The sequence below is a fragment of the Miscanthus floridulus genome, chromosome 10, assembly GCF_019320115.1.
Source record: "Miscanthus floridulus cultivar M001 chromosome 10, ASM1932011v1, whole genome shotgun sequence".
Classification (NCBI taxonomy): domain Eukaryota; kingdom Viridiplantae; phylum Streptophyta; class Magnoliopsida; order Poales; family Poaceae; genus Miscanthus; species Miscanthus floridulus.
Window position 1 is genome coordinate 85,652,047 of NC_089589.1, and position 21,269 is coordinate 85,673,315.

The 21,269-nt window shown below is 44.7% G+C and overlaps 2 pseudogenes; both read left to right on the forward strand.

The window, feature by feature from the left end:
* Positions 1 to 6,735: 6,735 nt before the first annotated feature.
* Positions 6,736 to 11,111, forward strand: LOC136488981 (cytochrome P450 78A4-like; annotated as a pseudogene).
* Positions 8,486 to 9,503, forward strand: LOC136487220 (uncharacterized; annotated as a pseudogene).
* Positions 11,112 to 21,269: the final 10,158 nt, after the last annotated feature.

Genomic DNA, 21,269 nt, shown 5'->3' on the forward strand with positions numbered 1-21,269 from the left:
GAGTAGTATGTTTAGTTTTCTAGTTAGTTGTTAGCTAGCTCAACTAGAGTAAGAGTAGTGACATAGCCTTTGTGTGTGCCTAGAGATTGTAAAGAACTAGAATTGTGGTATAGGTGGCTTACAATCCTTGTAGAGCTAGAGCAAAATTATATTTCGCCATTTAGGTTACTAACCATTTGCTCTAGTGAATTTGTAGAGAATTTTTATAGGCTATTTGCCCCCCCCCCCTCCTAGCCATTTAGAACCTTTCAACAGGGCTCAAATAAATGCTATGGATATTTGAGAACTTGATTTGGAGATCCAATCACTACTTACACTTCAGCACTAATTAGAAAGGTTTATCAAATATACAACCAAATCTACACATATGCATTCTAAGTTTCTCACACAAAAAGAACACTGAGATCAGATGTGAATCTTAAGCAAGGAATAAGGGAACACCAAGAACTAAGTAGCTTGCTTGGTCAGATCTATTATTATATATAATGAAATCTGCCCACCTGATTTTGACCTCCAATTTATTAGCATGGATACTCGCTTCAGCTATATATTATTCTTGCAGTGGTATGATGACGTGCCCATTGGGAATTGGGATAGCAGATCATCTTTGATGACTCCATCAATCTCAAAATATATATCGACCTAGTCCTGGGTAATTCATAAGGAAAATGATACTATATTCTAATTACAAAGATTGACTTTGAAGTCACCATTTAATAATGATTTTATCTGTTCAAGAGAAGCAGGGCCATATATTGTCTTCAATATATTTGCAGCAATATTTACCATAGAATCTAAAAAATAACATCTAATGAGTTGTCTTTTATACTCTACTATTCAAATTACATGTTGTTTTTGCATTCTGTTAATCAAACTTTATAATCTTAGACTATCAATATATAAAAAACTTAGATTTACAATAGAGCCAGATATTAATAGGGTTTACTATAAAAACATATTTAAAATACTTAATTACCTTTCTTTGAAAGGCGGGCCTGGTGCAAGTGGTAGAGTGGTAGAGAATTACCTTTCTTTGATATTCATGTTCTCATAGAAATTGAGGCCAAAATATCACTTTCTAAACTAGGTAGATGTCCTAAATGATGCGTATTTTGAATGGGAGGGCCGGGGGTACTTATTCTTTCCATTTTTTCTATTTTTTGCTCGGTCCAAAGATTAAGCAGGACATGTCTTTGTACGACTTCTACCTGCCATTCAACACTAGACACCCAATAGCAGCAGCTTTAGAGGCTACCAGCCAGGACATGCATGCATGCCTATTGGTAGCCACTACAAAATCTCTACAACTAAAAAGTAGCGATAGTTTTCATCCACCCGGCTAATCACCGCGTGCCGTGCGATCCCTGACCACCCCGACTCCACCCCCGGCGCAATTTTTACTGCGCAAATAGGTGGGGCCACACCCGCACCATCTGACGCCACTCGCTCGTACGATTGCCTCTCAGAGTCTCGGGCCACCACCGCAGCTACACCACGCCCTCCTTCGCCGCCCCGCCGCCGGCGCCATGACTGGCGCGGCAGTCAACGCGATGGGTCTCTACGGTGGCACTGCCTTCGGCCCTCTGCATCTTGGCCCCACGCCGCAGGAGCCGTGGTCGAGCCTCGGCATCCTAGCCCCATGCCGTAGGAGCCGTGGGGATCGAAGTGGGGTACGAGCCGGTGCGAAAGGCAGGGCCGGTGACCATGACCAGCATGCTGCTCACGCTCCACGAGACAAAGGCCGAGCTGGAGGGGCGGATCGGGCTGCTACAACCCCTACGTCGTGCCCTCCGCCGCCGCCCCGCCACTAGCGCCATGAACAACGTGGCGGCCCGCGTGGCGGGTCCCCGCGGCAGCGCCGGCATCCGCATCCTAGCGCCATGCCGTAGCAGCCGTGGCTGTGGGGGCTAGAGCGGGGTTCAAGCCGGCGTGGAAGGCATGGCCCGTAAGAGCATGTGTGTCTCGTGCTCCATGAGACGGAGGTCAAGCAAGAGCCCCGGATCCGAGGCATGTTCGCCTTATTCGACACCACGGGACATGGGCTCGACTAGGCGCAGATCCAGGCGGGCATCGACGCATTGCAGGTGCCCACCGAGTGCAAAGTACGCGAGGTCGCTGCCTTGCCTGGCTGCTAAGTTTAAGAGCGAATCCTTCGTCCAGCAGTGCGGTGGCAAGAGCGGCGACACCTGCAAGTAAGCATTCCATCACATAATCACCCTGCCTGGGTTCTGGTAGCTGTAGCAATCACGCTGATAAATTTAGCTGTAGATTAGCTGAACTCTTGATGCTCCAGAGTTCATATTTCATAGTGTAAATTCTACTACAATGTTGAGGATTTTCAGGAGCCAACTATTGTGCTTAGCTTCAGCTCAAATAGAGGGTTACTGGGTTCAGTAGATGATTACTAGGTTGGGGCCCCTTAATCTAGAATTTTTTGCTTTTCATTTGTTGGTCCCTTGCACATGTAGGAAAACGACATTATGATGCATGTGCCATGTATTATCATTTCACCTGAATGAGAAAAGGTTTGATTGAAACAAGAAATTTAGAGTCAATGCTCTCTGGTGATACTAAGTTACCCTATAAATAAACCTCTGAACTCTAATTCCCAAAAATAACAGACCATACTAATTTATGTGTCCTATCTTGGCTTAATTTGGGTCAAGTAAATTGCATTGATCGTTCTACTGTTAGCACTCAATAGTCTTAGGGGCTTAATTCAGGGTTCTATGTTGCCTCTAATATTCCATAGGTAAGTAGTGTGGTCTGAGTTTAGATCCTACACATCATGCACAATGCTAGGTGCTGAGATAGAAGAGTTCATTGGAAATTGATTGGTAGAGCCATTTCAGTTGATAGTGTGAGCTTGTTTGCGCCATGGAGGACTAATTTACTGTGACCCGTTGTATAGTTGTTTTCTTGTGTGGTTTACATGACACATGGTCTAAAATAATGTTCAACATTTATGTACATAGACTGCCGGTAGAAACTAATTAACATATCAAATTATCAATCCTCCCACCCTTTCTACTACAACGTAGGATGGTGAGGAAAATAAGCAACCTGGATACACTATAAGTAATGGGAAGGAGCACCACAGTTCTGATTTTGGCACTTCATTTTCGGGAAGTGGTGGCAATGATAGGATCATAGGAGTCATAGGAATATCAAAATAAATCTTTCGCTGGAATTATTTATTTTGATAATCTGACTAATAGCTGAAGAGTGCACCGAAGAAGCCTGGAGGAGATGAAATGCTGAGAGGCATTCTGATACACCATCAACATATACATCTCATCCAATATTTCTTGGACGAACTTCTATATGTTGTTTATCCTTCTTTGTATACCTTCTGCATTGTCTCTTAATGAACTACTTATTAATTTTTGTAAATTCCTTTAGACACAACAGTGCATTTCTTCTTATTTGCATACAATAAATTCTGAAGTCCGAGTTTTCCTTCAGTCAGACAGTCACAACAAGGAATTTATTCTTGCTTGCAGATCACCAGTTCTAAAGTTCGAGTTCGCACTAAAGGTTAGTTCTACTCTTGGTTACAATCTTCACGTATCGTTGTCAGAGATGGAACTGAAATTTCTTCTGTTGGCGCTTCATCTACTTTTTATAAGTGTGTATAATTATGTAATATGATGCTGATTTATGTGTGAGCAACACGCTCTACTTGCAGCTTTCTTTTGAAGATGACAAATATTTTGTTTGTTTGTCGAAGTCTCCTTATCCAATAATCTGTGTTGGGCTCGAGGTACCTATGGATTTATTACTTAATTCTTATAGAACTTAGGTATTCATTTCTTTGCTTGCGTTAGCTTCTCAGCAATGGTTTCTTTGGTGCACTTGAACAATAAAATTATTGTGCTACTTTTATCTATTTGACTTCGACCATGGGTTTTGTTTTTCCGGACATATCTATGTGTGATATCTTTCATGCAAATTTTCCTGACATATTAGAGGAACAAGGGAGCTTCAACTGCATCTTAGAATTACTTTGGTGATGTGAAGTTCCTCTACATTCATTAAGTGTGATTGTTTATTTCATAACTATCTATATTAATTTATTACAGATCATATCTCATGCCGTGACTCTTGCCAAGAGAACAATAATTGTAATTGGCTGTTGTGGGAGTTTTCAGGGTTTTTTTTTCTTGATCATCGTGGTCTTTAGCTTCCACTATTGTAGCTCAAGAAAAATGATCCACCTTGGAACCACTTCTGGAAAAATGCAGATGGGGCTTCGTTGATGATGTCGCTTTGTGTGCATCGAACTTACAGAAAAAACATTGGCTCCAATTTGCAATCTAGGTTAAAGCGTATCGCAAGTTTACATGTACATTTCTCAAGTAGATGCCCACCTTCCTGATCAGATATTTTAGCAAATCATATGCTCTGATCCCTATAATTTTGTTGCTGAATCGAGTACTTTGATCCCTGTAATTTTGTTGCTGAATCATGTGCTTTGATCCCTGTAACTTTGTTGTTGAACCATTCTTTGATCAGCATGTCACTCTGGAAAAGTAGGAAGCCAATATGCGATTCATGTGTGGACACGATGAAACAGAGGTTGGTTAGCATGCGAGATGTGGGATAATTAATTGTTTTCTAGATGGGATGGGTTAGGAAAATAAATTCATTTGATTTGGGGTTGGGTGGAAATGGAGTGGGTTCTAGGCCATTAGCAGGCTACTAGCAACATACGAACCCATCTAATTACCTCATGAAATTTTGTATTGCACCCGTTGCATCGCACGGGCACTGCAACTGTGCATATTATGGTATTATTTTATTCCTGTTGCAACGCACGAGCATGATCCTAGTGAACACTATAATTAAATAAAGGAGAAAGCACTACAAGCTAGCAAAAATGCGCAAACTTTCTCCCAGCCAACCACAAGCCCGGGAAAAAATATGGTGATTGACACACAACTGAAACTTTCCTATTTTTAAGATGAAAACAACCATATTTCAAAAGATGTACTTTTAGTTACCACACCAATAGAAACAATTTAATAAAAACGCTAGTTATATAATGAACAGGGATACCCTGTAATTGTAATTTGACAAAATTATATGCCTGCAACTATTCACCAGGATACAGCAGCATAAAAATGTGTATGTTCTATGAAATGCAAAAACAAGATAACCAGAGTTATCCTTGTCACAGCTTAAAAACCCCTGCGTGCTCATGAGATTCTATTTTTGGCCACAGAGGTAGCTTTCAAAATACAGACATGTATCACACTTACTTTGACATCAGCTACCACATAGTTTCTACCAGAAACATTACTGAAGTGACAGAATATCCAATAATTGGTGCTAATTAAAACTAAAGCCTGCATCCACCACTCACCGAATGAAACTGGGAAGACTCACTGAAGCACCACAGCATAGCTCAATCATGACTTTTGGCGCCTATTCTTGAATTAGGCACTGAGCGAAAATATCTCGAATACTGCTGGTTCCTCTGCAAAATCAACTAAGGCAGTAAACATCACTTCTAAATCGAGCCTTCTCCAAAGAGGGGAAGAGAGGGCGGATCTAGACTGAATGAAAGTTTGGCAGGAGAAGTAACCCAAACCTTGAATCTTTCTAGCCTTTCTCACCTTCGTCTACTCCTTTCTGCAACCAAGAAAAAAAATACAAGAAATTAAGCTGTGGCGAAACCCTAGCACTCAAGGGAATGGGGATGAGAGGAAGGGGATCCGGAGATGACGCACCTGGATGCAGAGAGGAATGGGGATGCAACGGCGGCACTGCTCTTGCTGGCCGGCGGTAGGCTAGGGCGACGGCGGGCTTGGGAGCGGCAGGCTTGCGCGGTCGCAGGCTGGGGCAACTGGGGGTTGGGGCGGCGGCGCCCGTTGGATTCGCCGGCGGGGGCTAGGGCTGTAGGCTGTGGGGCTCCGGCCAGGGACAACTTCGGCGCGGGCGGGATTGGGAGGCGGCGATTTGGGCGGGTGTCAGCGGCGGCGGCCGCGCCGGGTGCTAGCCTCCGGCACTGGCTCCTGGAGGTGCCCGGCAGCGGAGCCCTGCTAGCGGCGCCCAGCGGCGAAGCAGTGGTGGCGGCACCCGGCGTTGGAGTTGTGCTCGCTGGCGGCACCCGGCGGCTGCGCCCTCGCAAGAGCGAGGTTTTTCTTTTTTTTCTGAAGTCTGCGTGAGTGGAAAAGGAGTAAGGAACGAAGGGTGGGCAGCCTGCTTTTGTCTTCGGGGCCTACCCCTTCGCCGACACTTAGGACAGTGATTTAGGTAGGATACAACGACATTTTTTCTGTCTAAAAACTTTCGCCAACACTTTATGTGTTGGAAGGAGAAACGCCGACATATAAGTTGTAGCCTTATATTACTATTGCCGACAGTTTAAGTGACGCTAAAAATGTAAAGAATTGCCAACACATTATGTGTTGCCAAAACCCTAGATTTACCAACACATAATTGTAGGGAAAGGTGGGTTGTGTTGTAGTGGCCCCCTCCATCACTATAAATGGACCCCTTTGTCACCAACAATGCTCCTCGTGCCCACTTCTTCCAACTAATAATCCAAGCAACCAACTAGCTCAACACATCTCTTCTTGTGTTCTCATCTAGCCATCTAAGTAGCAATTGCATCACAAACCATAATAGCGCCTGCTATGCACTAGTCACTAATCACTACACATAGTTCACACACACACCAAAAGAAAAAAAGAGTTTACGTATGTACCTAGGTTAACTGTACATATAGCCATGAAGACTGAAGTAATCACTACCATGATCGCCTTGGTCTTCCTCGTGCATTTCGCTACCACCATCAGCCCTAACACACAACCCTCATGGCTCTTCTCTCTCCTGTCACTCTCCCTGGCTGTGGCGGCGGTCACAGTGCCGTTCATGGTCACCACCACCCGCCATACATGTAGGATTGTCAGGGCTGCCGCCATCATCCCGGGGCCACGAGGGTGGCCGCTGGTAGGCTCTCTGCCAGCCGTGTCTAGCCCACTCATGCATTGCCGCCTGGCCGCGCTGGCCGATGCGCATGGCGCGCGCCGCCTCATGTCGCTCACCCTTGGCGCCACCCATGTGGTGATCAGCAGCCACCCGGACACGGCGCGGGAGATCCTGTCTGGCGCCGCCTTCGTGGACCGCTCGCCCAAGGCCGCGGCACAGGACCTCTCCAACGGGGCGTCGGCATGCTCTCCCCGCACCGTATGGCCGCACTTGAGGGCCTCCGCTGCCGCGTCGCCGATGACATGGTCAGGCGCGTCGCCGACCAGATGGAGAGGTCCGGGGAGGTGGCCATGAGAGCCTTGCTCCAGAGGGCTTCCGCCCTAGAGAGCATGGCGGGCAGCGTGCTGGGCCTCGAGGGTGCCGCTGTTAGTGAGGAGCTAGGTGAGATGGTGAGGGAAGGGTATGAGCTCGTGGGCACGTTCAACCTAGGAGACCACTACTACAAGACACCAGGGGGCCTGCTGGTGGACCTCTGGGGGGTGGGGCCCGTGTGCAGGGCTAGGGTTAGAGGGTATTTTGGGAAGATCATTGAGGAGAGGAGGGTGGCAGGGGATTGCCACGATAGGGACGACCTGCTCAGCTACATGTTTTCATTGCCAGAGGAGAAGTTGGAGGACTCTGATGTGATTGCTGTGCTATGGGTAAGTGGGCTCTATATGTTTTCATCTCATGCGCCTGCGCTTTTGTGGCAAAAAGTGATACACTGGGGTACACGCTTGTTATATTTGTTGGTGGTATACTTTTGAGTGGTGTAACATGCTTGTTTGATAGGTGCATATCATCAGGGACACACAAATAAAAGCAGTGATAATAAGTGGATGCAAAAATATATATGCATCTTAATTAGGTAATAATACCATGGCCCTTCTATTTTTTATTTGAAAATGAATGATTTATGCTAGGCAAATAAAATCCTTATTTACATTATTTTGTATGCATAATTTTTAGTTTATATATGGAAGTGCAACTCCGTACCCCTAATTTTCTGGAGATAATAAACAATTTCCTAACTATGCCTTTTGTTCTAAAAGTCAAATTGTTTCTCCATGATGGGCATTATGTATGTAAGGTGATGAAAGCATTTTCATTTGGGGGAATTATTTATTTGGCACTGAAATAAACCAGTGTTTCGTATTTGGCACTTAAAAATTTGAACTTTCTTATCTGGCATCAAGTTGAAATTTCCTTTCGTAAATGGCACTGCCGTCCATTTAGGACAGTAACGGTGTTAAGTGGCTGGTAAAAAGACACAAATACCCTTGTTTACAGTAGAAACCCACGATGCCAAATAGGGAAATTCAAGTATTTTTGTATGGACGGCGCCGACGAGAAGGCAGCACGCCATGGCCGGCGAGCGCGCGCAAGCAGGCCGCCACGCTGCTGCCGGGCAAGCGCGCGAGTGAGCTGTCGAGCCGCCGCCGATCTTGCGCGCAGGGGCTGGGGGCGCTACTATCGCGCAGATGGTGGTCGGCCTCGCCCCCGGCTGGCCATGGCAACGGCGAGCGCGCGCGCCTGGAGCTCCGCTCCGCCATGGCCGCGCGAAGGTGAGCATGGCCTACATGAGCACGCCTGCTCCACGCCCTTCGTCAGCGCGCCGTCCAGCCTCACCCGTGACCGGGACCCGTACCCGTCCCCGTCCCACTTCTTCTTCAGCGCGCCGACCAGCCCCGGCGGCGGCGGCAAGGACACCATCCCCGGCGTCCTCGACTTCGACTTCGACTTCTCCTCGCGCTTCCCGTCGCCCTCCGCCGCCGCCATGTCCTCCGCCGACGAGCTCTTCCACAACAGCCAGATCCGCCCCGTCCGCCGCGCTGTTGCAGCCGCACCCGGACCCAGCCTTGCTGCTGGACTTCCCCCACGCCGCCGCGGACGCGCGGCGCGCTGACGCCGAGCGGGTGGAGGAGGAGGCTGCCGACGACCGCGGCCGCGTCCAGAGCCGCTCCCTGCGCCGAAAGGCGCGCTCGATGTCCCCGTTCCGCACACACTGGCGGACCGCGTCGCACGCGCCTGCACAACCTGTGCCGAAGGCCGAGTTCGCCGGCGAGGCGCAGCATCCAGCGGCAGCGACCCCCGCGGCGTCGCGCTCGTTGTCGTCCTCGTCCACCGCCTCCTCTGCTTCCTCCACGTCGTCCTCATCCTCCCGGGGATCCCGCCGCTGGGGCAGGTTCCTCAAGGACCTGCTCCACCGCAGCACGTCGAACGGCGGCAAGACCACCCACCACCTGCGGCAGCATTCCCACCACGCTGCTCCAACTGCGCCAACCGCGGCGGCGAAGCCGAGCGCATCGTCACCATCTCCGTCTCCGTCACCCGCGAAGGGGAGGGGCGGGGCGCCGGGGCACCGCGGCGGAGGAGAGCCTCGCACAGTGGCACAGAGCCGGGGAAGAAGGTCTAGGATCTGGGATTACGGGGGCTCGGCCAAATTTCAGGTTTCGTATCTAGCAGACGGATACATTGGACATACGGAGAAAAAACTGACACGGTCGAACCGGTCAACTAACAGATGACCGATGAAAACGGACGGTAGTGCCATTTACGAAAGGAAATTTCAACTTGATGCCAGATAAGAAAGTTTAAATTTTCGAGTGCCAAATACAAAACACTGATTTGTTTCAGTGCCAAATAAATAATTCTCTCTTTTTATTTATATAAAACTAGATTCCGATCTACTCGCTTTGTCCCAAATTGTAAAATGTTTTACTTTTTGTAGATATATTTTTTTACTATATATCTAGATATAGTGTATATCTAAGTGTATAGCATATCAAAAAAAACAACACGTCTTACAATATGGAATGGAGGGAGTAGTATTTAAATCATATGATTTGTTGTGATATAGTGACTGCAAATTTTGGTACATGACGCTTTGATGATCTCATCACCAATAACGTCCCATGTGCACATTCATCCCATTATATCGAACATATATTGTAGATATATAAACCAGAGGTGAACCGACCTGAAGAATAACTTTATTAGCTGAGTTTTGTTTTCACAAGATGTTGCAGTAGGGTCAATTCCTTTTCGATCTTTAAGGCCTTGTGGCCGCACAATTGTCAATCAAATCGATCCATTTTCAACGACTACATTAGTAGCTTAATGGAAAAACTTATGTCTTCTCCAATATTAATATATGCCTGGCTTGCCAGTTGCTTTTGAGAAAAAAAAACTCATCATTATCATCATGAGAAGAGTAATTCATTCAAGTTAAGATTAAAACATGACCTGCTGGATATTAGCGCTGTTAATGTCTATCATGTACACTGCATAATCACTAGTGATCTTTAGAAAAAAAAAACACTTTTGATGAGTAGTAGCCTGTATGAACTTTTCACATGTTTTTTTTTTTGCGAATTACACAGGTACATACGCTCAACACGCACGCAACAGTGCTATATAATAATACCATTATATAGGTATTTAATTATTTTTTGTTTCACTATGAGCATGAGAACTAGCTAGTTTAATACGGCCGTCTTGCAAATGCATATGCAGGAGATGATCTTCCGTGGCGTGGACGTCGTGGCGATACTCCTGGAGTGGGCCATGGCCCGCATGTCGCTGCACCCAGACATCCAATCCAAGGCCCACGAGGAGATGGACGCAGCGGTGGGCCTCCATCGTCCCATCGCCGACTCCGACATCCCCAACCTTCCCTTCCTCCAATGGATCCTCAAGGAGACGCTCCGGATGCACCCACCGGGCCCGCTCCTCTCCTGGGCGCGCCTGGCGGTGCAGGACGCGCTGGTGGGAAAGCATGTGGTGCCGGCGGGGACGACGGGCATAGTGAACATGTGGGCCATCTTGCACGACGAGGCCATCTGGGGTGACCCCTGGGTGTTCTGGCCGGAGAGGTTTGCGTGCTGGGGTCCGACCTCAGGCTGGCGCCGTTTGGGTCCGGCCGCAGGGTATGCCCTGGCCGCATGATGGGCCTCGCCACCGCGCAGCTCTGGCTGGGACGCCTCCTGCAGGAGTACCGGTGGCTGCCACCGCCGGCCAATAAGCCCTTCAAGCTTGCCGAGTGCCTCCGCCTGTCCATGGAGATGAAGAAGCAATACGTCAGATTTGGACATCACTGTCGGCATCATCATAGTCGAATTTGTGAGAACCGGTAGTGATGTACCTTCACTGCCGGTTATGAGCTTGAAAATGAGAAAATGATTGGGGCTAGGCTAAAACCGGCAGTGAAGCACCACATCACTATCGGTTTGTGGCTTGAACCGGCAGTGTTTTTGCAGCCACTTATCACTGCCGGTTCAAGCCACAAACAGACAATGATTTGGCTCTATCACTGTTGGTTCTAGCCAAGAACCGACGGTGATAAGCCTACAACACAAAAAGGTTGCAGCCATCCTCTTCTTCCTCCTCTCTTCCATCCCGAGAACAGAGGCGCGTGTTTGGACCCTTCCCTCCATTGTTGCGGCTGCTCTTCACCATGAAGCTAGCGCTTAGATTTTGAAGAATGGCTTGATCTTTTTGCTTTAAGGTTAGTAACAAACATCCACTCCTTTGATTTTATTGCTTAATTAGCTTCGTTTTGATGGCTACATTGCTTGATTCTCATTCTAGTTCTTTCTCCATTCTAGAGAGTACTTTTCTAATTGGATATTTGTGCAAGGCTTAAATTGTGGTGAATCCATCATCCAAACGGTTGGTGTCTATGAACACATTTAAATTCCTAGCTAATTATTCCATGGTGGTCAAGATCATCATTATTAGTATGTGGTGTTATAATTAGTTCTTAGAAGTAGAGTAGAATAGTTGTTCTTCAATATTGTGCAATAATTATTTTTTACTACGATTTTTAATTTAAAGGGCCGGGGCTACCAATTTCAATTTTCCAATAATTAGTGTACAATAATGTTTTTCAAAAATAGTACTTTTGAGCTACAATTGTTGTTCATGAAGCTCGATTTCTTATTAATTCTTTGTAATTACTGTCTCAGTATTTTTTGTGTAGAGATGGATCGAGAGTGGATGCATCGGTCCCGAACGGACAAGCGGTACATGCATGGCATTAGCTAGTTTATCACCGATGCCAAAGCCTATGCTGGGAATGGGAACCATGTCTTCTGCCCATGCAAAGATTGTAAGAATCAAAGGAACTTTCATCAAATTAAGTCTATACGATCGCACTTGATTACCAGGGGGTTCATACCAAACTATATGATATGGACTATGCATGGCGAGGTTGGTGTGAATGTTCTGCAGGAAAACGATGATGATGTGGACATGCCTGACGTAGCCATCCACGATGCTGACGAGGAACCCGGTGTCAACACGAAACCTATGGCCACAGTTAATAATGTGTTTAGGAATACGCTAGCTGACGACACCGAGGATAACGATGGCATTTCTCAGCTGCTATGGAATGTAGAGACCGGATGTCTTAGTGAAAGACAGCTAAGAAAGCTAGAGAAAATAAGACAAGATGGTAAAACACCATTGTATAGGGATTGTCCAATTAGCAAATTGGAAGCCGACATCATGATGTTAGTTTTCACATCGGCAAACGGATTGAGCGATAAACGCTTCGATCAGTTATTAGGTATAATAAGGAAATTGCTCCGAGAAAAAAATGAGTTGCCAGAAAAGACATACTTGGCCAAGCAAATGATCTGACCCATCAGCCTCGAGGTTGAAAAATCCACACGTGTTCCAATGATTGCATATTGTACCATGGAGAAAAATAAAAAGACTTGGACAAGTGCCCCAAGTGTGAAGCTCTACAGTACAAGGAAGGGCCATCAAATGAGGGCATCAAGACTAGAGGAGGTCCCGTAAAGGTCATTTCATATTTCCCTATAGCTCCCTAGGTGCATAGTTGTTTGCATGTGCAAAGTCAGCCAAGCTGTTGCGCTGGCATGGCGGAGAGCGTAAGAAAGATACAATGATGAGGCACCCTGCCAATGGGCATGACTGGAGGACTGTCACTACTATGTTCTATAAGGACATCGGTGGAGAGGTAAGGCACCTTTGGTTTGCTTTGAGCACAGATGGGATGAATCCTTTCAACCAGGTTAGAAGCAATCGTACCACCTGGCTAGTGATGCTCTATATATACAACCTTCCACCTTGGATCTGTATAAAGCAGTCGTACATCCAAATGCCACTATTGATCCAAGGGCCAAGACAACCTGTGAATGACATCGATGTGTTTCTAGAACCAGTGATCGATGAACTAGTGGAGATGTTTGAAAAGGGTGTGTCAAATGTTTGGGATGAGTACAAAAAGGAACATGTCATGACCAAGGGAGTACTTATCACTACAATCACTGACCTGCCAGGTCGAGGTTCGTTGTCCAGAGAGAAGACAAAAAGCTATACTAGATGTGTCGAGTGCTTGGACGACACCGATGCGGTAAATCTGCCAAATAACACAAAGATAGTTTATATGGGACACCGTAGGTTCCTACCTAAGGATCACCCTTACTGTAGGAACAGAAAAGATTTCAATGGTACTATTGAGAAACGCTTAGCTCCAAAATATCGAGATGGGCCTATGATACTTCGAGAACTCAACAAACTAGAAGTTGTCCTTGGGAAGGGGGACAATGCAGTAGCAGCGCTTGATGGGAGCATTTGGAAGAAAAAAATAGTTTTCTGGAAACTACCTTACTGGCCATTTCTAAGTGTACACCACTGTCTTGATCCCATGCACATCACTAAAAATATGTGCGCTAACACTCTTAACACCTTGATGGATACCGGGGGACATCAAAGGATTCACTAGCCACATGCCTAGACATGCAACACATGGGAATCAGGAAGGAGCTGCATCCCGTGGAGCTAGAGAATGGCTAGTTCAAACTTCCGGTTACGTCATGGACATTGAAGAAGGAAGAAAAGCGTGCGCTTATTTCTTTCTTCAACGAACTCAAAGTCCTGACGGGCTACTGTGCGAACCCAAAGAGGCTAGTGAACATGAGAGAACTCAAGTTCAACTATGGCCCTATGAAGGCCTATGACTGGCATGTCATTATGACTCAGCTGCTCCCTGTTGCCCTGCGTAGTATCCTCCCCCTAAAGGTCTACGCCCCAATCATAAAGCTTTGTTCGTTCTTCAACGCGAACTCAAAAAAGGTTATTGATGTGTCCACGCTAGAGCAGCTATAGCGGGACATAGCCAGAACTCTCGTTAGGCTTGAGATGCATTTCCTGCCAACTTACTTTGATATCTCATTGCATCTGCTCATTCATCTTGTTGACCAAATTAGAGCCTTTGGCCCAATGTACCTGCATCAGATGTTCCCTTTCGAAAGATTGATAAAAGTTTTCAGGAGGTATGTTAGGAACAGATTTAGGCCAAAAGGGGGCATGGTTGAAGGATGATCAATGGAGGAGGCCATTGAGTTCTGCACATATTATCTAGACATCAAAAGGGTCAGAGTTCTAGAATCTCGTCACGAGGGAAGACTACGTGGTAAAGGAACGATTGGGGAGAAATCTGTTACAGTAGATGACCCTGTTTCTTTTAGATAGGCACAGTTCGCTGTTCTTCAGCAAGCCGAGGGTGTGATGCCATACATTGACGAGCATAGGCAATCACTACAAACTCTGTATCCGAGCAGGTCATAGGCCTGTCTAGATAAAAAATATAAGGAGGAATTTGTTAACTGGTTGCGACATCGCTTGCTTGGAATAAAGTTAGATAATCAACTGGATGCCTTAGCCAAGGGACCTTCAAGTACATATCTTAAGTACCAAGGGTATGAGATCAATGGATTCACATTTTACACAAAAAAGCAAGATGGAAAGAGCACATACCAAAATTATGGTGTTTGTTTTGATGCTCACGATGAAAACGGCAACGTGCAGGCGACATACTATGGTTTCATAGAGGAGATATGGGAGCAAGCCTACGGTGCGTTGAAGGCAGCTCTTTTTCACTGCTAGTGGGTCTGCTTGAGGAAATCAGCACTGACAGCGAAGGGTTCACTACCGTTGATCTCACTAAGACCGCACATAGAGACGACCCCTTCGTCCTTGCAAGAGATGTTATGCAAGTCTTCTATGCAAGGGACAACAAGACAAAAGGAAGGCTAAAAAGTAGTCCTAGAAGGGAAAAGGAAGTTGTCGGTGTCGATGGAGTGACAGACGAAGAAGACTACAGGGGCTATCAGGAAATGCCTCCATTCGGGGCGAACGTACCCCTACCTATCCTTCAAGAGGGTGACGAACATGCTTACGTATGACTTGATCACAATGAGGCCCTCATTGTTGATGCACGTAAAGATAGTTAGATTATTGGTAACTATGTAATCATTATACACATAACCGTGAAGGATGTTTGATCCTGATGAAACTCTCATCTCCTCTCTCCTCGTTAATACTCTACCAACTCAGCAAATATGCCGACATATCATAGCAATTAATGAGAATGAAAGTTATTTAAAACTACCATTGAGACTAACCTTATTACTATTCAAACACTCGATTAGACACCGGACGCAACATTTCTAAACTTTACTCTCTGAATTTAAACACCAGCTAAATATAAATATAAATATATATGTCTAGACTTCCGATAGAATGACATTGGGACGGCCATTCTCTTCCGAGCTACTAGTAGTAGTGAGGGATCCACAGCTCCTCAGCGCCATTGGTCCCCAGCCAGTTTGTAGTCCCTGCTCGCAATACTCGAAGGAGCACAACCCACAGTAGGCATTGAGCAAAGGTGTAGTAGCTCCAACCTTCATTGATCATTGATGTATGTTCTCCTAGAGATGTGAATGGGAATGTATGTGGCTTGTGTGTTGACTGCTGAGTGATCCATTTACTTGATGCGTGTACTGTTCTAGTCTCTAGATCAGGCCAAGATGAAGAGGAACACTAAGAAGGCCATGAAGAAAAAAGGTGCACAGAGAAAATTTATTTAATAATTTATAAAATTGAAACAAAAATTTTGGGCCGCCTGGGACTCGAACACGGGTCTCGGGGGCTAAGTTGATGTGTCTTAACCATTGAGCCAGTCAAAGGAGTTCAAAAGAAAATGAAAAGTTATCCTACTTAACACCTAATTGCTACATTTTCAAAAAAACTGCTACACCACATCACTGCCGGTTTGGGAAATGAACCGGCAGTGATGTGCCCCCATCACTGTCGGTTTATAATGAGAACCGACAGTGATGAGCAATTTCTTAAAGTAATTAAATAATTTATAAAATTGAACAAAAAAATTTTGGGCAGCCTAGGACTCGAACACGGGTCTCGAGGGCTAGGTTGAGGGTTCTTAACCGTTGAGCCAGTTAGAGGAGTTCGAAAGAAAATAAAAAGTTATTCTACTTAACACCTAACTACTACATTTTTCAAAAAAAAACTGCTACACCACATCACTGCCGGTTTTGGTTTTAAAACCGACAGTGATAACTTCTATCACAGTCGATTACTCGAACTAACACAGAAGGCTCCATTCACTGTCGGTTTTTAAACTAAAACCGACAGTGATGTGTAGATGCTCCTCACATGCCAACAATGCTCCTATTGACCACAACAGTTGGAACACTGCTCCCACCTACCCCGACAACTTTAGTTTAGAAATCAAAATGTACCACGACTGCTAGCCCCTATAAAATGGCCCTCGGCTAGGAGATAGCCTCTCTATGCATGTTGGTTTTAGCCAGGCCTTATCAGCCATGATACAATGTTTTCCTCTCACAACAAACCACAGATATCGTTATGCATCGTAGTCCACCAAAATGGTGCACATAAGAGGTACTAGAAGAATGCTACTAAAGATAGAGCAACGCTGAAGATTGGAAATGCCACGAGGTTCATAGAGCCATCCACTACGGTGCACATCTGGAAAAAGGCCATGTACATACAAGGCGGATTCATCGATGCCACCTTGTCATCTCCAACCGGTATAGCTCGTAGACCACCTCGGTGCTGCTGTTTGACCATAGTTGTGGTGCTAGAAGAATGCTACTGATTGTTACACATTATAATGCACCTTCACTGTCGGTTCTTGGTGGTTATATTATAATGTGTTGATACACATTGATTGTAACATTGACCTGTATGCAAATAGGTCTTTGTTATCATATATGGAATTTTAGTGTAAGGTCTTTGTTATCGTATATGTAATTTATTTCTGATATTTTTGTTATTTTTGATGTATTTCATTACTATCTAAATAAATATATCATTGTTGTTAAAACTTTTCCACTATACTATATAAATAAATATATCCTTTACATATATGTATCTTCATTATTGGTTCTACTTACAAACCGGCAGTGATATTAACTTTCACTGTCGGTTCTATTTAAAAACCGACAGTGATATTAACTCACTGTCGGTTCTACATAAAAACCAGCAGTGATGTCTATGCCTCCTATATAAAACAAACTGCCGGCCACATACATCGATCCCACCCACCCACGAACTCTCATAGTCTCATTTCTCATGTTTCACTCTCACTTCTCAAGAAATCTACTCTCTCTCTCTACGTGATTTGGTCATGGCTCCTGCATTTTTCAATGGTATTGATATGTTGTCTTCTCCAATATTCTATCTATATTCATTTGATCTATATTTATATTCATGTTTCTTTTCATTCTACATTTATATATATTCTTATTCCTTGTATTCGATCTATATTTAATTATGTTGCCATATTTTACTTAGAAGAATTTTTTGTGCATATATTTTATGTTCATATTTTTTGGCATTTTATCGACCAGGTGGTATGAACAACGGACCTCCCACACCACAAGAACCAGGTTTCCACCCTGGCGATGAGCCATTCGCTTCTAATGTGGGCATTCCACGGTTCCCTGTTCTAACTATTGTATGAAATATTTTCCAACATCTTTTGTTTTTTGATGCTAACAAATAAGTGTAATTAGTTTAATATCATTGTTGCATACATATATGTCGCAGACTATATCCCTAATAGATTGACTGTGAACAGCACTTACCTGGTTCTTTATCTCGGACATCATCGAGAACACGACATCTAATGCAAGTGGCCGGCTATGGACGTGTGAACTCAGTTTTTCCATCCCCTTTGAGGGTGCAAATCATTGGAACCATATCCACAAGACGGGAAGATAGAGCTTGGACGTGATAAGCGCCCAATTCAGTGTCATGTGCATCTATTTAGAGGCACTTCGACATGTTTGCTATGATGTGTCTCATTTCTCGCACTTCAAGGCACTTGCTTTGAATGTTGGTGATATCCCCGTCCCGTAAGCAAGTGAATGATTTGCGAGCTACAACCATGCAGATGTGGTAAAATGGTCACTTATACCTAAGTTGTGGTTATTTGTTGTTTATTATTGTAATAACATTCTCTAGTTTTTTCTCTGCATGCAGATTGTGCTCCAGGACCTTACCTATGCTGCATGTGGCTTGTGGGCCATTCTAGACCAAGCTACGGAGCAACTCGGGTACGATTGGGACTTCTGCAATGGTAACCTCAGCCAGTTCACTGTAGAAGGATGCCAATATTGCATAAAGATTACTAACAGGGGTAGTGGTCATTCAGTAGGTTACATCTATGGCCGACCATTCTTTTGGTATTGTGAGGCACGAGAGAGTGCACTCATACGGGCATTAGACTTCATCGATACAAGCGGATACATAATCTGTGACATCAATTACCATATATGGCTATAGAGGCATGTTAGTGTGCATGGCCCGATCGAACCCGGCAGTGATTTTTATAGTAATTAATGTTTATTAGGTTGTTTTCAAGGTCATAGTTTAATTGGGTTCTAATTTTAATTTGTATGGCTTTGTGTGTTTAATTATTGTCATGTATGTAATTCGTGTAACATTTGTTGGACAACTAGAAATATATATTCCGGTGTCGTATTCGTCTCAAACTTTTTCTTAGGCTTGCATGTGCCACATTGTGAAGGAAACACCAAGTTTGGGATTTTTTGGAGATGGTTTGCTACTTTCTGAGGTTTAATTGAATTTCCACGCGACGACACCGTTTAATTATAGGCTGAACTGAGTCTACCCACGAAAAGATCCAAAATGGTGCCAAACTTTTACATAGGCTCTAATGTGCCCTAGGGATAAGAATTTTGTGGAGATGGATGACAAAATCTATTGGGTCCAAGATGAAATTCACCCTCTTTTGTCTCATTCGGCATAGAAAAAAATATAATAAATAAATAAAAATGATCAGAAAAACCTTAGATCATGTATGGCATCTTAATTTTGGTGTACATGCTTGCCAAAAAAATTTCAAGCCATTTTGACATAGATGGAGTATACATGTTTCACAGAGGTACATATGCCTTTTCATCGAACCATGACTATACACATAGGTTATCAAGGTTTCTGTGGTTCATAGGCATTTCAGTGTTGTATTTGTCTCAAACTTTTTCTTAGGCTTGCGCATGCCACGTGTGAAGGAAACACCAAGTTTGGGATTTTCCGGAGATGGTTTGCTACTTTCTGAGGTTTAATTGAATTTTCGCACGACGACACCGTTTAATTATAGGTTGAACTGAGTCTACTCACAAAAAGATCCGAAATGGTGCCAAACTTTTACATAGGATCTAATGTGCCCTAGGGATAAGAATTTTGTGGAGGTGGATGACAAAATCTATTGGGTCCAAGATGAAATTCACCCTCTTTTGTCTCATTCGGCACAAAAATATAATAAATAAAAAAAATGATCAAAAAATCTTAGATCCTATGTGGGGTCTTAATTTGGGTGTACATGTTTGCCAAAAAAATTTCAAGTCATTTCGACATAGGTGGAGTATACATGCTTCACAGAGGTACATGTGCCTTTTCATCGAACCATGACTATACAAATAGGTTATCAAGGTTTCTGTGGTTCATAGGCATTCTGGTGTCGTATCCGTCTCAAACTTTTTCTTAGGCTTGCACGTGCCACGTGTGAAGGAAACACCAAGTTTGGGATTTTCCAAAGATGGTTTGCTACTTTCTGAGGTTTAATTGAATTTTTGCGCAACGACATCGTTTTATTATAGGTTGAACTGAGTCTACCCACGAAAAGATCCGAAATAGTGCCAAACTTTTACGTAGGCTCTAATGTGCCCTAGGGATAAGAATTTTGTGGAGGTGGATGACAAAATCTATTGGGTCCAAGATGAAATTTACCCTCTTTTGTCTCATTCGGCACAGAGAAAAATATAATAAATAAAAAATAGTTAGAAAAACCTCAGATCCTATGTGGGGTCTTAGTTTGGGTGTACAAGCTTGCCAAAAAAATTTCAAGCCATTTCAACATAGGAATACATATGCTTCTATTTATTCAGTATATAAAAAAACACACTACAATGCTACATTTAAAAAAAACTGCTACACAACATCACTGCCGGTTTGGGGAATAAACCGGCAGTGATGTGCCCCCATCACTATCGGTTTCTAATGAAAACCGGCAGTGATGAGCTATTTCCCAAAGTAATTAAATAATTTATAAAATTAAACAAAAAATTTAGGTCACCTAGGACTCGAACACGGGTCTCAGGGGCTAGGTTGAGGGGTCTTAACTATTGAGCCAGTCGGAGGAATTCGAAAGAAAATGAAAAGTTATCCTACTTAACACCTAACTGCTATATTTTTTTAAAAAAAACTGCTACACCACATCACTGCCGGTTTGGGGAATGAACCGGCAGTGATGCACCCCCATCACTATCGGTTTATAATGAGAACTAGCAGTGATGAGCTATTTCCTGAAGTAAATAAATAATTTATAAAATTGAACAAAAAAATTTGGGTGCCTGGGACTCGAACACGGGTCTCGGGGGCTAGGTTGAGGGGTCTTAACCGTTGAACCAATCGGAGGAGTTCGAAAGAAAATGAAAAGTTATCCTACTTAACACCTAACTGCTACACCACATCACTGCCAGTTTGGGGAATGACCCGGCGGTGATGTAACCCCATCACTGTCGGTTTACAATCAAAACCGGCATTGATGAGTTACTTATATAAAAGAGGCACGAGTTGAAATTATCCAAATTCATTTCAACCCCACGCCAACCCCTCCCCCCACACCGCAGGAGCACCACCCCACGCCGAAGCACCACCCCACGCTGTCTAGCCCCCCACGCCAGAGCACCGCCCTATGCTGTCCACCACCCCAAGCCAGAGCACTGCGCCGTCCGTGCCCTCGTTTGTCATCCACGACGCCAGCTGTGTCCCTCCTCCTTCACGCATGCACTCCCACCGCCGAGGCCTTCAGGAGCGTGCGGATAGCTGCTTTCCCACCCCCACGGTGAGTGCGTGGCTCATTGCCCGCTATGTGTCTGATGAAATGTCCCACCGTGTTGCTACTTACTTGA